At 42.2% G+C, this 14285-nt stretch overlaps 1 protein-coding gene across 2 annotated transcripts in view; it reads left to right on the top strand.

Annotated features, from left to right (window-relative positions):
- Positions 1-14285, top strand: part of RPH3A (rabphilin 3A) — a 373169-nt gene that overhangs the window by 124680 nt on the left and 234204 nt on the right. The window lies entirely within an intron of this gene.

Below are 14285 nucleotides of genomic sequence, written 5' to 3'. Positions count from 1 at the left end.
CAGTAGGGAACCAGGAAGTGAAGCCGCAAGGCTTTACTTCCTTGATTCCCTTCCCAAAGATGGTGGCGGCAGCACCCAAGGGTCAAGGGACAAATCGGCTTTGGGACCCGCCATCACAGGCACCCTGGACAGGAAAGTGTCCATATATTAAAAGTCAGCAACTGCAGTATTTGTTGCTGCTGGCTTTTAATATATTTTTTTTCAGCGGAACTCTTTAATTGGCTGATTCCCAAAATAAATTACCCCTGCATCATCAAAATTAAGTGTATATATTAGAAATTTAGTTAAAATCAGATCACATTTTAATAGCCTAAATAGAAATAGATGCATATATTTACCTATTTTCAGCCTGCTGTGGTCCAGTCATGGGGTCCGGCTCCCCTGTGTCAGCCAGCGGCAGCTGCAGAGGAGAGGAGGGATCACGGACAGAGTTTGTCCCATGGGAGCCTATGGGTGCCACCATTGCTTCTGGGTGGCCCAGCCACTGTTGGGTGCTCTCTCCTCTTCCCTGCAGCTGCCACTGGGGATTAGTTAGCATAGGCGTTAGGAGGGGGAGGTATAATTGTTATGACTGGTTAAAGCTTTAGCTGGAACTCTACTTCATGGCTGGTTTTACATCTGTTTATTGTGGAAACATACAACACCCTAGTGCATCTTGCAAACACACAGGTTGCAGTGTATCTCAACACATATAGCAGAATCTGTATATTGTCTAGCCATGTGTTCCATTTTTTTTGTGTGTTATTACACTGTGACAGAACTTTCAAAGTGAATTGACTGCTTCAACTGATGTTAATATGCATGATAAAGCATGTTAATATGTGTGGACTAAGACACCGCAATATGCTGGGGAGGTGTGACTAGAGATCTAAATTCTGTTCTAAAATGCAGATTGTGAATGCATGTGCAAAGGAAATGTGCAGGGAATGTTACATTCATCATGTTATAAATAGGGTGAATAGCACAATAAGATGCTTATTTATTGAACAACAGATGTTGGTGAATGTAGGTTAAGGTAACTTGATCTGGTGAACGTGCAGTTAAATCTTCCAGGAAAATGTGTTTTATGAAAATAGTGAATGATTCCCCAGTGAATAGCGGTGAATGTTTAACGAGTTTTGCATTCACTGCTTTAGAAAGCCCCATGGACATCTAAGGCCAAATCATTTTTGTCATTTTTAAATAAAGGGGTTAGAACCCCTGTCCATGTTTTTGTTCTCTAGTGTGTCACTGCTGAGGAGACTTACCCTCTTTCTTTTAAACTGACAATGGTAACCAGTACTGAAAGTGAAAGAAAATACAAAATTTGGAGTCACCAGAACAGGAATAGAGATCAAATCTGTTGATAGGGGAAATTTGTTCTGGGGAGAACTACGACAATACCTTACTTGGAAAGTATTTCCTCCCACTTGCTGTGTCTACAGGGCTGGGAGTAAATTCTCTCATTCAGGACCCAGATGGCAAGAAACAAATCTGGCAGAGTTTTCACCATTTCTTATTCTTATCCTATTGTCGCAGTCTCTTGCACCCCCAGAGCTCTGTCCCACATCCCCAGGATTCCCCACTGGCCACTCACTCCATTGCCTTCCCCTGCACCCACTTGTAGAACTCGGTACTGGGCGCCAGGGAGTTGCCCCCTGCTGTGTCAGCAGCCTCTTCTTCGCGGCTAGGCGCCGGGAAGTCTGCCTCCCCACTGCACCTGTATATGGATTTCTCACATGCAGGCTACCTGCCTGTCACCGCACTCACCCCCCCTCCTGTCCCCATGGGCACAGTGCAGCCCCGATCTTCCCACGCTCCGTGCCCACTGGGGAGACAAAGGCCACGCTCCCTGTGTGGGCCTGGATTGAAAGGGGCGGAGCTTGTTACCGTGGCAACCCGACACCAGACCAGGGGTTGCCTAGACACCAGCACACGTACAGCTCTGGAGATTAATACCAGAGCAGGGTTTCGGAGAGTTGAGACCCCCATCCCGGCTCCTGCTCATTTCACTGCCAGTCTGCGTGGTCCTGGGCTACGGCCAGACACTCCAGACCACCCTCTCGTCCTCCCCATCCGAGCTACCAAGCCAGTCATCCCTGCAGACTCCATTCTGGGAATGGATTACCCTGTGCCTGCCAACCCTTCTGTGTGCTATCCTGGGAATAGATTACCCTGTGCCTGCCAACCCTGCAGACTCCATCCAGTGAGCGGATTAACCCTGTGGCAGCCAGTGTTCTGAGTAGAGAACTCTGCCATTGTGTGCCTAGATTTGTGCATGGACAACCCCTACCTGCCAGAACTTTGTTACCCCTCCCGTTTGTCCAGCCTGGTGTGGATTACCCTTTACTAGCCGGAACTCTGCTATCCGATGTGCATCGGCCCCTGCATTACTGACTCTTGTTTTGCCTGTCTGTAATTCCTGCTACCTGGCCATGTGTCAACCTCTCTACAGTTCAATAAAAGCTTTGTGGGTTCTCCAACTCTCCGCGTGTATTTGTTCCACCTTCGCCTCCGTCACACCTATATTCTTATACAAAATGAAAAAAAAAAGATACATTTTTTTTTTAATTGTATGTCCCATAGCTGTATGCAGACCTAAAGGAAAGCTAAAAAGATCACAAAAAATGTGAGATGAATAGTCATACTATTAAAGTAATACTGAAATATGTAAAATAAATCAGTAATTAATCAGTAAAACCCTCTAATAGAATCTCTCATGTTTGACTGCTCATATATCAAAGCAGAAGATAAGAAAAATGTGTGTCATCTTTTATTAATAATAGGAAACCTGTGTTCCAAAATCTACTGTGGATCTGGAAAAGTTTCAGTATCACCAGCCTGGTCTATTTAATAAATCAGGACAGTAATGTAGCGGAGATGATTCATGAAAATAGAACTAAACATTTCTTATTTTATTAAGTTCAGTGATCCAAAGTGTTCACAGCCTAAATGGGTTGCAACACAGCAAGTCATGATACTGGCTCCACTGACTGCTGGTGTTACAAGTTGTGGAGTTGTGTTCTCTGCAATCTGCACAGTAGAAACTGCTGGGACAGTGATCAACACTGTGTAGGCATAATGCCCACTGGGGCAGGTAGCCCCTGAAGGCATTTAGCCAAAAAGAAACCTGTGCCTGCTCCTATCCTCCTATTAGGCAGCAGTTTTCAAGATGGGATGGTGAGTATTAGAATCACAGTCTGTACAGTGCAAGCGAGAATTAAATTAAGGATGAACAATGAGTGGAGGTAGGGGAGGTGGACCGAGGAGATAGAAATATTTGCTAGTTTTAAGGGCTCATTTACACAAGCTTTGCCCCTTTGAACAGCAATACCCTATAGATCACTTATCAAGAAGTGTTTAATAGGCATTAAAGAGGTGTTATGCCACCTCCTCACTGCCTGTTTTAGCCCCTTAAAACAAACACCACTGCGCCACTACCTTAGAAGAAAAGCAGGCTGGACGGCTGCACTCCTGTGCAATTTCTTTATTCAAGTGCCGGCTACGAAGGTAAACTACAAGTAACAGCTTACATGTTTCACACCAAAGTTGGGTGCTTACAAATAGCTATGGGTAAGCACCTGACCTTGGTGTGAAACATGTGAGCTGATACCTGTAGTTCACCTTTGTATCCGGCACTTGAATAAAGAAATTGCACAGGAGTGCAGCTGTCCAGCCTTCTTTTCTTCTAAGTATCTGTTTTCATACAGGGCTTACACCCTCCATGTGGGATAGAGGCTTTTTGGAGCAGCAGGGTAAGATAAACTGCCTTACAGCGATGTACATGTACACTACTGAGTACCTTGCTACCTGTTTTGACCCAGCCCCATTAAGTTGAATGGGTCGAGCTCAATTGGGGGTGTTCTGACAGAAGCTGGCCAAACTTCTGTTCAGCTGGCTTCTTTCGAAGGGTCATACCCAAAAAAGGTCTGCCGACCAGCTACCATTCAGTGCTCTCAGCCAATGGCACTGACAAGTGTGTTCTGGTGGGGGACTGTTCCCCTGTCAGAACACAATAGCACAGCAGGGGAGTACAGGGAAGGGGAGGGGAGTACAGCAGCTCTGTCATGAGCTGTCTGGTTTGGGTTCAAAGGTAAAAAAACCTAGTAGTGTGTATGAGGCTTAAAGAGAAGTGGGTGGGAGCATTAAAATTGTAAACATGACCTTAAACTGTTGCCTAAATGTATTGGTAGTAATTTGATTTTGAAGGTGTGCAATGACCAAAACAGTTGGATTTAAATAGCCTCTTAAGGAGCAGTAAAGAAAACTGATACGTTTGTTTTTGGCACAGTAATTTTGTTTACAGTGCTGAAAATCTAAATTATATCAGCAGTAATGTGGACTTCTCCAATTAAGCATTTCACAAATTCCCTTGGAATAAATGAATTCACTCATTTAATTTTTTCACATTTTAAATGTGCATATTTTATTAAACCAGAAAATCCCAGGTTAGGAATGTGCTTTCAGTTTATCCAGAGCCACAACTAATTACATGCTAACAATTAACATTTCATTAAGATATCAGTTTAACGCAGATATGACTTGATAAATCACTCCCATTTAAGTTGAATGCTTTTTCTATATATATAGATCCTCAAACCCCTAATTAAATGGATCACTCTGTTTTATTGGCTTTTCTCAGTGATTAATAAATGGCACGTTGTGCTGTGCACATTATTCATCTTTGGTAAGTTGAAGTAAAAATGGTTCATTTGTTTAATATTTCTGTTGTACTGCTGAAATCACCCAGATTTATTAAAATCTCAGTCTAATGACTTTAGTTTGCAATTACCCAGATTAGGCAATAACATCATTATTTCATCCTGAGCTCACTTACTGAAAATGTACAATATAGAGGCTGCCATTATTGAACTCTCGTTTTAAAAATGTTATTTGCTTGAATGCAATGTTTACCCCTTTTGCGCCTAAAACAAATCTAAATGCCTAAGCATAATTTTGCAGCTTTGATATGTGTTAGTAAAATTGTACATATCATCACAACTTCTTTGTACAGCCAGGTGGATTATGCCGTGTTTTTTTCAGCACACATTGGGTTTTCGTTTGGTGGTAAATGGTAATAAATTGTTTTTATTATCAAAAGAAAAACTGGCCCAAAATGTAAAAAAAATATATATTTTTTTAAATGTATCTGTATATTTCTTGCTACTACCATAACTCTCCACCAAAGAACAACCCAAAATAAATTCTTCTGCTCCTGGTGATTTCAGCGATACCACATATGTGTATGTTAGTTGTTGTATGTACCCCGTAATACAGTGCCCATTTTGCTATTTTTTTAGTATCTCTCCCCTCCATTCACAGATAAAAAAAATATTGAAGGCAAATCTAAATAAAAAAACATAAACTGTGATATATTTACCATTTCTTAGATGTGGTGGCTGCATTTTTTTTCAAGCTTTTCCCCTTTATTTTCCCTTTAGCAGAACTAAACTCTTTAAGACAACATTAAAGCTGTTGTAAAGGCTTTCTTCTTCTTACAATAATACACATTTTATACTTACCTGCTATGTGCAATGGTATTGCTCAGAGTGGCCCCGAACAACCTTTCTTGGGGTCCTCTGCTAGCAATCTTAGCTGTTTCTCTTCTGTGTGCACACCTATGGGCTTACTCCTGAGTTATCATACCCTTGATAAAGCCACGTGATCTGTGACACAACGTGTCGGGGGGAGCCGGGTGACGTCACTTTCAGTCATGGCCGAGACTGGAAGTCCTTGATTTACGTGGAGCTGATTACTTCAGTTTTAAATCTTGTAATGGAAAAGAGTGGAGGATATTAAGGAGAATAACAGGGGAGTGGAGTTACCTTTCCACCATTGAAATATATTAGATTTGGCCGTAAGTTCACATTTTGATTCGGATTGTTTTTTTGCACATACACTATATGAACTTTTTTGTTTTTTTGATATTTTGACATAACAAGGTTTTCTACATTATTACAACAAGAATTATCTAAAGCTTGCAATACTATAACTAATAACATTAAAGGGGTTGTAAAGGTTTGCTTTTTATTTTCTAAATAGGTTCCTTTAAGCTAGTGCATTGTTGGTTTACTAACATTTTCCTTCGATTTCCCTTCTAAATGTTTTTTTCTTTGTTTTCTTTGTCTGAATTTCTCACTTACTTACCATATTTGCCGGCGTATAAGACAACTAGGCGTATAAGACAACCCCCTAATTTTCCAGCTAAAATTTTGGTTTTGGGATATACTCGCCATAGAAGACTACCCCCTTCCTACTAGTCTGACAGGAACAACCGCTGACAGAAACAGGCTTTTTTCAGCTTTTCTCAAATCTCACTGTGCCATTACACATGCCTCACTGTGCCATTACACATGCCCCACTGTGCCATTACACATGCCCCACTGTGCCATTACACATGCCCCACTGTGCCATTACACATGCCCCACTGTGCCATTACACATGCCCCACTGTACCATTACACATGCTGCCCCATTGTGCCATTACACGTGCTGCCCCATTGTGCCATTACACGTGCTGCCCCATTGTGCCATTACACATGCTGCCCCACTGTGCCATTACACATGCTGCCCCACTGTGCCATTACACATGCTGCCCCACTGTGCCATTACACATGCTGCCCCACTGTGCCATTACACATGCTGCCCCACTGTGCCATTACACATGCTACCCCACTGTGCCATTACACATGCTGCCCCACTGTGCCATTACACATGCTGCCCCACTGTGCCATTACACATGCTACCCCACTGTGCCATTGCCGACCTCACTGTCACAATCTCCCTACCTTCTCCTGTTCATACCGTTTGTCAGGCAGCGGGCATCCATTATTCAAAAGCCGCGCCTCCTCCTCCATGCTGTTCCGTGATAGGCGGAACGATAATTTTCTCAGCAGAGCCTCTTTTCAGTGTTCCGCCTATCACGGATGTCCTCTCGTCCGAGGATGAGAAGGCATCCGTGATAGGCGGAACACTGAAACAGAGGCTCTGCTGGGAAAATGAGTGTTCCGCCTATCACGGGACAGCATGGAGGAGCGCGGCTTTTATATAATGGATGCCCGCAGCCTGAACACACAGGTACCCAGCGTATAAGACGACCCCCGAGTTTTAAGGCATTTTTTTACATGCCAAGAGTCGTCTTATATGCCGGAAATTACGGTAATTGTATACAATGCTTACAAAATGTTTATGGCCTTGAGCCATATTGTTGGTACTTCTTGGTTCCCTTTTTCTTCTTTCATTCACTTTTTTATTTTATTTTTAAGCCCAGTGCTGACTCCCTTATATGGTTTAGGAAAGATGTGTTCTTCTGATTTTTTTTTTACCAATGGCTTACAATTCTGATACAACTTAATTTCGAAGAGTTTATTTTGCCTTTACCATGATACCAAAAATGTATTCCACTAAATGCTTGATTATATCTCCTAATGTACAGTAATTAAATTCCACATCTAAATGCACCAATGCCTTTCAATATTACTATAGACAAGGAATTGATTTACTAGTTCTTTTTTCCATGATTCCACACATAAATACATTAGTGCCAAATATCCACAATGTTATCTATCAAATGGCCCTGACAAAAAAAGAGGAGTAGTTATATGATTTTCAAAAAAAGTCCCATTTACACCCTTTACAATAGTAAAATATATAGAGGTAAGATATGTCATGGTTGCAGGAAAAATTAGTGAACAAATGGTTTCCTTTATATTATATTATGCTTATCAGAAAAAATAATAGGTAGCAACTAAAATCCATCATTGTGGACGTGTGTTACAGGAGCTCCTACCATCCAGGAGCAATCTCTCGTTCTCTCCCCCAGCAGGCCAGGCTACGATCCCCCTCGACCCGGGCCTCCCCTAGGCCAGCTCCCTCAGCCCACCTGCACGCTGCCCGCAGCCGCCGTCTGCTACCTGCCACCTCCTGGGCACCCCCTCTAGGCCGCTAGACCCACAGGAAAGAATGCAGCTGCGGCCTAGCTCTGGCCACCCAAGATTTTTTTTTGCATTCTATATCTCTCCCCAGCGGGCCAGCCAGCTGTCCCTCACCTGGAGCTCCCCACCAGCCGTCATCGGGCCCCTGAAGCCGCAGCTGGAGCTGCCTGGGCCCTCAGGAAAGGCCGCGGCTCTGGCCACCACCACACTATCAAATTTAAAATCACCACCAACACCATCTCCCAAAAAACCGAAACGCTCAAAAACAACACACTGTTCAAGATCTCAGAAGAAACTACACTGTGAACTCTTCAAAACCACACTATCAAAAAACATAGGAATGCTAAATCAAAACCAATCCACGGAACAAACACTCAACTCCTTAAACAAAGCATTACTACAAACAGCAGACACAGTCGCTCCGAGACACAGAGCACTCATCCGCAGAAACAATTTGGGTTGGTTTATTGACACTCTTACTTTACTAAGAACGCAGAAGAGCTGAAGGAGCCTGGAGAAGAAACCCAACAAAGGAAAACCACACAAACTACAAAGCACTCACTAATAAATACCACAAAGCAAACTTCAAATCAAAAAAATAACTTTTCTCAAACACCATCTCAAAAGCCCTAAACCGACCTTGTGAACTTTTCAAACTAGTAGCTCAGACTATGAACCCTACCTGCCTAGAGCCTCCAGCAAACGAAACGCAAGAATTCTATAACAAATTCAAAAATCAAAATCAAAATCAAAAACATTCGAGAAATAATTCAACAAAAAACAAAACAACCAACCTCACTCAGCCTAAGCATCAAGAAGAAATCATTGCAGACATTATACAATCGACAACATTTTCACTGGTCCCGATCACCATTGACACCACCAAAAACATCAATAGAAGCCTCCGAGACAGCACATCACCAAATGACATAATTTCTACAAAACTCCTGAAAGAATGTACTGACATCTTGGCACCCACCATAACACATCTCGTAAATCAATCGTTCAAAGAAGGTATTGTTCCGATCTCCCTCAAGCAAGACATAATCAAACCTCCTAAAGAAACCCAATTTCGACCCCCAAAGACCTAAATTAATGCGGACCGGTAACAAGTCTTAACACCATCTCAAAGATTATGGAGAAAGCAGTAGTACAACAGCTACAACTCCACTTGGACTCCCACAAACTCTTGGACCCGTTACTATCGGGCTTCCGCCCAGGCCATGGCACAGAAACAGCCCTTCTCAAAATATGGGATGACGCCCTCGAAGCAGCAGATGACGGAGAATCATGTCTCCTGGATCTCAGTGCAACGTTCGACACAGTAGACCACAAAACTCTACTAATTTGCCTTAAATAAGTATCTGGAGTTGCAAACTCTAAACCTACCCTGGTTCGTATCCTTCCTAGAAAATCATTCACAGGCAGTGAAACTAGAAGCCTTCACATCTGAAATGCATGCAATTTCTTGCGGAGTCCCTCAAGGATCACCCCTGTCACCCATGCTCTTTAATATCTACCTCCGCCCACTCCTCAAAATCTTTAGCAAACAGGGCCTGTGCTACCACTCATACGCTGACGACACTCAACTCTATTTTTGCATCACCGGAAAAAAGACCAATATCACGGACTGGAAAATTGCCTCACATTGATCGATGATTGGATGACTGAGAGCTCCCGTAAACTTAATGAATACAAAACAGAACTTCTTCTCCTCCTCGCAAACCGAAAGACAAAAGCTAAGACTTCATGGACACCACCCACCATCCTTAGACCATTATCCCGAGCACCAAAGTCAAAAGTCTCAGAGTCATCTTTGACTCAGAGATGTTGATGGATGCACAAATAGGATCAGTAGTCAGCGGATCGCACCATCTCCTCCGCCTGCTGCGCAGGCTCACTCATCCCCTTAATTCCAGAAGAGGAAATAGCAGTAGTAGTTGGAACAATCATCAATTCCCGACTAGACTACGCAAACTCCCTCTACATAAGACTACCTAAATACCAGACTTCACGCCTACAAGTCGTCCAGAACACGGCAGCCAGACTGGTAACGGGGAAAAAACCCTGGGAATCCATCTCCCCTTCACTGAGGACCCTTCATTGGCTAACCGTAAAGGATCCTGTCACATTCAAGACCCTCTGTCTCACCCACAAGTGCACACAAGGAAACGCTCATTAATAATTATGCGAGAAAATAAAACACTACATCCCCAATCACATTCTCCGATTAACCAACCAAAATCTCCTCCACAAGTCCCACTATAAATTGAAGGTAGAACGTAGATTTGCAGTCCAAGGACCGCGGCTATAGAACGCTCTACCCACGGACATCCGCATGGAAGAAAACCATCGGGCCTTCAGGAAAAAATGTAAGACCCACCTCTTCTGAAGGATTAGGACATCACTGGATGCAATGCGCCTTGAGGCGATTTAGATCACATTTGTAGCACTGAACAAATTATTCACTCACTCACGTCTCCTGTGATCAATTGGGCGGCTCAGCCACCATTCGAGGTAAGTTAATTTAGTGGTCAACACGAATAAAACATAATGTGTGAAATTAAGATTAAATAACAAGAGACAACAAATCTTAATAATCTTCTGCTAGAACAGTGCATGAATCCCTTAATTGATATAAGATATAAAATTGATAACGCACATATTGCTTTAAATATAAGTCTAACTACTCAAGCAGAAAAATCCATGCATTGGTCAAAACATTAATTTTATGTTCTACAGTTCTCGCCAGGAAATTATTTACACCCACTTTACCAAAATTACACTTAAAAAATGGCCAACTAACAAAATCCTCAATTGGTATTAAGGGAGAAGCCCAGCCTGAGCTTGTTTGGTGTTATACTACAGAATACTTTATTTATTTATTTATTTATTTATTTATTTATTTTTTGTTGATCATATTAGACTTTAGTTTAATAATAGATTTGGATACATATATTTTTATTTAATAAGTTTTAATTAAAAAAGAGTTTGGAATTTTTTTTTTAATTCAAGGGTTCCTGTGATTTTACCCAAAACAGTTTTTGCATTGGATCAACCTAATGCCGCCTACACACGACCGTTTTTTCGGGTTGTAAAAAATTTCAATTTTTTTTATGTCATTAAAAACCTTTGGGTGCGCTCCAGAGCATTTTTCACAATGTAAAAAATGGGCATTAAAAATTTCGAACATGCTCAAATTTTTCACTACGTTTTTAACATTGTAAAAAATGGTCGTGTGTGGGCTTTAACGATGTGAAAAAACCGCGCATGCTCAGAAGCAAATTATGAGATGGGAGCGTTCGTTCTGGAAAAACTAGCATTTGTAATGGAGTAAGCACATTCATCACGCTGTAACAGACTGAAAAGCGCTAATCATCTTTTACTAACACGAAATCAGCAAAAGCAGCCCAAAGGGTGGCGCCATCCGAATGGAACTTCCCCTTTAAAGTGCCGTTGTATGTGTTGTACGTCACCGCGCTTTGCTAGAGCATTTTTTTTCCCGATCGTTAAAACGGCCTTGCCTACACACGATCGTGAAAAAAAAATGCTCTAGCAAAGCGTGGTGACGTACAACACGTACGACTTTAAATGTCATTTTTAACAACCCGAAAAACGATTGTGTGTACGTGGCATCAAGATATTACCTCAAACCAATCTACAAAATCATCTGTAGCATAATGTGTAGGGTATGTTTGTATGCAATTTTTTTTCTTTCAATTTAGGAGATATTATTCTTTTTTTTTTTCAGTGTTACCCAATTCACGCAGAAAAATATTTTGCATAAATCACACTTGTAACATTCAAAAAAAGGGATTTGGCAGACAGGCGTTAGTTCCACGGTGTCATTTTCACACATTTTACAAATACAAAGATTCCAAATGACATTGCGCACGCTTGCATGATTGTTTGACGCTCACGCAAATGTCATTATGTCCGATACATTTATCTCCTGTACTGAGCACTTATCCCCAACCCACCACAGTCACTGACTGTTCTTTAAACCGCACCTGGGAAGAAATACAGCCACAGTACTGTGTTAAATCAGCATCTGAATATGTTTTTAGCAGAGGTGCAGTTTCTAGCAAAATCTGCTGTTGCATAGTGGCATACCTCAATAGGAGCAAGTAATTAGAAAACCCTTGCATTGCACCAGCACTTATGAAGTGTTGGCTGTCATTTCTAGACCACGTTCTCTTATCAACTAAATAAGGCAGTTTGCTTCTGTTGGTTGCGGGAGCAGATTAATTAGTTTTTTTTCCCCCCATTTTCTAAAAACAATGGGGCAGAACCTCAACCATTTTTTGTGCTCAGTTGGTAGAACTTTGCATTTATAGAAGTAACCCTTTAATGTAAAACAGTGGTGGTGCCTCCATAAGGGTGCATGGGCACCGCCCCCTCTCTCCAGCCACACCCTCTAGCGCAAATATATCCATGGCCGCTGCTACCACCCCTTATTCAGGCACCGGGGTTTTTTTTGACGCACCTATTTAGAGCCCTAGGCACTAATGGGCGTAGAAAAAGGTGACCTGCAAACCCTATGCAGTTCACCCAGGTGTGTTAGAACAGCGAACGAATGCTGTTTTTCATCTGTGAACGGGAAATTTTACACAGTTTTTGCTTTAGGGTGGCTTCATCCCTTTGCAGAGCCCCATGGAGCCATCTCAGCATGTGCACTCCTAACAAGTGTCCATACACAGTGTACAACTACACATTCAAAAGCCTACAGCAACAAACCATTCACTCCTTTTACTAGGTTGTTTGACTAGTACCTTTTTACATGATCGGGCCATTTGTAGGCGATACGGCACTGCATTTTTTAACCACATAAGGACCACCGCACAACTATATACGTCGACAGAATAGCACGGCAGGGCACATGGACGTATATATACAGTACAGACCAAAAGTTTGGACACACCTTCTCATTCAAAGAGTTTTCTTTATTTTCATGAGTATGAAAATTGTAGATTCACACTGAAGGCATCAAAACTATGAATGAACACATGTGGAATTATACATAACAAAAAAGTGTGAAACAACTGAAAATATATTTCATATTGTAGGTTCTTTAAAGTAGCCACCTTTTGCAGCAGACACATCTCTAGAACTGGTAAGAGGAGACTGTGTGAATCAGGCCTTCATGGTAGAATATCTGCTAGGAAACCACTGCTAAAGAAAGGCAACAAGCAGAAGAGACTTGTTTGGGCTAAAGAACACAAGGAATGGACATTAGACCAGTGGAAATCTGTGCTTTGGTCTGATGAGTCCAAACTTGAGATCTTTGGTTCCAACCCCCGTGTCTTTGTGCGACGCAGAAAAGGTGAACGGATGGACTCTACATGCCTGGTTCCCACCGTGAAGCATGGAGGAGGAGGTGTGATGGTGTGGGGGTGCTTTGCTGGTGACACTGTTGGGGATTTATTCAAAATTGAAGGCATACTGAACCAGCATGGCTACCACAGCATCTTGCAGCGGCATGCTATTCCATCCGGTTTGCGTTTAGTTGTACCATAATCTATTTTTCAACAGGACAATGACCCCAAACACTGCTCCAGGCTGTGTAAGGGCTATTTGACCAAGAAGGAGAGTGATGGGGTGCTGCGCCAGGTGACTACCTCTTGAAGCTCATCAAGAGAATGCCAAGAGTGTGCCAAGCAGTAATCAAAGCAAAAGGTGGCTTTGAAGAACCTAGAATATGAAATATATTTTCAGTTGTTTCACACTTTTTTGTTATGTATAATTCCACATGTGTTCATTCATAGTTCTGATGCCTTCAGTGTGAATCTACAATTTTCATAGTCATGAAAATAAAGAAAACTCTTTGAATCAGAAGGTGTGTCCAAACTTTTGGTCTGTACTGTATGTCCTCAAGAGCCCAGCCGTGGGTCGCTCGCGACCCGGTCCAAAGCTCCGTAACCGCACCCGCGGGACCCGTGGGTCACAGGAGCTGAAGAATGGGGAGAGGTGAGTGTGAACAAACCTTCCCCGTTATTCTCTGTGACAGTGTCAGTGATCGTCTGTTCACTGATATAGGGAATGATGATCAGTGACATCACATGTCCAGCCCCGCCCCCCCTACAGTAAGAAATACACATGAGGTCACACTTAACCCCCAGTGGTTAACCCCTTCACTGTCATTGTCATTTTCACAGTAACCAGTGCATTTTTATAGCACTTTTTGCCGCGAAAATGACAATGATCCCAAAAATGTGTCAAAAGTGTCCGATGTGTCTGCCATAAGGTTGCAGTCACGAAAAAAATCGCTGATCGCTGCCATTAGTAGTAAAAAAAAAAATTATTAATAAAAATGCCATAAAACTATCCCCTATTTTGTAAACACTATACATTTTGCACAAACCAATTGATAAAC

The sequence above is a fragment of the Rana temporaria genome, chromosome 1, assembly GCF_905171775.1.
Source record: "Rana temporaria chromosome 1, aRanTem1.1, whole genome shotgun sequence".
Classification (NCBI taxonomy): Eukaryota; Metazoa; Chordata; class Amphibia; order Anura; family Ranidae; genus Rana; species Rana temporaria.
Note: the sequence above shows the minus strand (reverse complement) of the source record. Positions and strands in the feature narration are given on the sequence as shown.